Consider the following 3470-nt stretch of genomic DNA (forward strand, 5'->3'; position numbering starts at 1 on the left):
AACCAGAAAAGTCAAGTTGATTGGTACTTGTCTATAGAGTATTAAAAAACAGGACAAAGTAAAAGACAATATGAATTATTAAGTCCTCTTCTCAGACCTAAAATTCTGTAATTCCACTATAAGGAGTATCAAGAATGATGTGTCCCTCTGGACATATAACACCATAAAATCATTTTTTCATTAGTGAATCTGGAAAGAAGGAAACTCTAAAGACACTCTGTAGATACAGCCTATAGATGTCTTATAGATAAATCACAAGTTGTGGGTCATACAGAGCAGAAAGATTCAAAATCCTACTCAACACGTTCACCTTTTATCTGTCCTCAACATCTTCCATTAAGATATGGTTTATTGAATTCTTATTGTTAGATAGTCCTACGCTGCATGTCACATACATTATCATACAGTGTCTTCACCACAGCACCACTGACATCAGTTACTACCCATATATGACAAACCAAAAAGAAAAGAAATCCAAGAAAAACATAATAGCTTTCCCAGTGTTCATATTTGAGAACCATGATTCTTGTCGTTTTTTTAAAATGTGTTCTGATGTATATAAAAATTACTACAAGTATCTATGTCCTTGTTCCAATTCAAGTCACTTTTTATAAATATCAATTTGTAAATATTTTCTCTGAATTCCAGCTTTCTTATTAGTAAGATGTGATAAATAGCACCTACCTGGTTTACTTCAAAAGTTGGCTGGGAATGTTTGTATATGATCTGTATAAGCACTTTGCCAATAATAAAGAAATACTTACATATGGATGGAACAGTGATAGTGTTATTAGCTTGCAGATAGAAGTTAACAGTAAACTATAACCTGAATTAATAGAATTTCTGCATAATTAAGAATTAGTAGCAGTAATGTTAAATACAAGCTTTCTCCTAGTAATATTTTAACAGTTTTCTTACATATAAAATTAATAAAATTGATTGTGCCTCATTAAAGCATCAAATAGATTAATATAATACTTCCAGTTTTTGGTAAATCATCATAACAGCTAATTTTTATTGGCTGGATAAAAATTATCTATATAATTAATGAGACCAGTAATTACAACTATAAATGAAACCTGACAAAATTGATGATGTTTTCTCCCATTCTCTTTGAGGTAGCTCTTTTATATACAATTATGTTTTAATGAAGTAAGTAACAAGGCCCATCTCAAAGGTCCCATTCACAGTGCAGAAATATTTTAGGACAACTTTCTGCCATTCTCTGCATTTTTCACCTTCAAATATTCTCTTTTCCAGAAGGTAAATTTTCAGTGAAATGGCATTAGAATTCACTAGAAACATTTAATGAATCATCTGTGTTTCTCTAATAGCTGTGACCATACATCATGCTACTATCACTCAGATAAAAGAAGTAGGTGTTTACTTAGAATACATTCATTTAAGAATAAGTTGCAGACATTCATGCATACCTATACTCCATCAAATCTGTTTGAAACCTGAATTTTGTATTCAAGTTTCTTATTCAAATTAAAAATAAAATACCTTATAGATAAGGTAACATACCTTGGAGAAATAAAAATGGGCCAAGAGGCCCAAGTCCAGACTGAGGACCAAACACGTAAGCTGATTTGTGCAGACCATACATTGACCAGCACTGCCCTTTAAACTTGTAAGTATATGGAGGCATCTGTAGGCATCCATTTAACCCAAACATCTTCTCAAATAACACTGCATCATTGTTTCTGTATCATAATCCAACACAGAATTCTCATTATTTGCCAATAAACCAAAATGCATTCAAGAATCTTTTACAAAGTGGGAATAACTTTATCCCTTTTTGAATGAAGCTTAACTGTCTGCAAATTAGGGACATTTTTACCTAAGGGTCAGAGGATTGAGATATTTGGTTTAACTCTTTTCTTCTTCTTCTTCTTCTTTTTCTTCTTCTTCTTCTTCTTCTTGCAGATGAGGAAATGGAATTTCAAAAAAGTGGTATTTCTGCTCCAGATCAAATAAGAACCAACACCTGAGCCGACAAACCTAGGTCTTTTTCCTGCACATTGAAAGCTGTTTTATTAAAGTTCTGTGGCTTGCTGATCCACTTAACCACACTCATGACAGCCTAATAGGAGAAACAGAAAACAAGCATAGAAGAAGCAAATAAACACAGTAATTACAGAGTATGGTAATAAAAAGCAACATATACTAAGTTCTTGCTGTGTTCCAAGACTTGTTCTAAGCATTTTTGTTTTCATTTAACTTGTACACGTTCCTTCCAATGCCCCCCTCCACTTCCTCCCCCCCCCCTCCCGTGAGGCAAATACTATTGGTAACTTTTATAGATGAAAAAAAAAGCCTGAGGCACAGAGAGATAATGTAATTTGTTCATTTACAGTCATGGAACTAGGAAGCAGTGGAATCAGGGCGAGTCTCAAGAAGATGACACACATCTGTTAAGTGAGGATCAGAATGACAAGGATCCAGTCCCAAGAGAAGCAAAGTATGCAAGTCCTTGATTCTGGAAAAAGCTGGGTATGTCAAAACACTGAGCAAAGACTGGCATGTTTGGCGTATTACTTTTAAAAAGGAGGAGAAGAATGACACAAGATCTGAGGGGGAAGACTGGCAAGGGGCAAAGTATGCAGGGTCTTGAGTGCCTGGCACAAAAAGCTGAGTTTTTAAGCAATGAAATGGAAAGCCATTGAAGATTTTTTAAAAGCCCCTTTTGTAACACGATCTGAATTACGTTTTTTTCACGCTGGCAGAAAAATCCACGTCTGTTGAGATTTAACAATCCCATCTTCATTCACATATCCATTCATTCATTTACTTAACAACTAATTTCTAAGTGCTGATTTTAGCACACAGCCTTACCCAATATTTACTGGTATTATTTACCAGAACAAGCATATATTCACGAATAGCAAATGGTTATTTCTAGAGGTTTCCCAATATTTGCTGAAATCTTACCAGCTTATATAATATGAGATACATGTCCTCAAAATGTAAACCAGTCTAGGGGTAATTTCTATTAAATCAACCAGTTGTTTAAAGAAAGTATTTTTTCCTGAATCAACTGGCTATTTTTTAAAATTTTTATTATTTATTTATTTATTAGAGAGACACACAGAGTGTGAGTGGGGAGGGGCAGAGAGGGAGACAGAATCCAAAGCAGGCTCTAGGCTCTGAGCTGTCAGCACAGAACCCAAAGTGGGACTCGAACTCACAGAGTGAGAGATCGTGACCTGAACTGAAGTCAGACACTCAACTGACTGAGCCACCTAGACGCCCCTCAACTGGTTATTTTGACATCATGGTGTATTCCTTAGAATCTTAGTGACCTTTTTTTTTTCCAGGTATGACTATAAAAACTGTTTCAAAATGGTAAACATATGTTACTCTGACAGGCAGATAGTGGGCTTCAACAATGATAAATAGTGCGTATAAGGTAACCTACAGAAATCACACTGAGACGTAGTATAAGGCTAAGGGTTTTCAATCTTGGT

The sequence above is a fragment of the Hyaena hyaena genome, unplaced genomic scaffold, assembly GCF_003009895.1.
Source record: "Hyaena hyaena isolate Hyena2069 unplaced genomic scaffold, ASM300989v1 scaffold_1490, whole genome shotgun sequence".
Taxonomy (NCBI): Eukaryota; Metazoa; Chordata; class Mammalia; order Carnivora; family Hyaenidae; genus Hyaena; species Hyaena hyaena.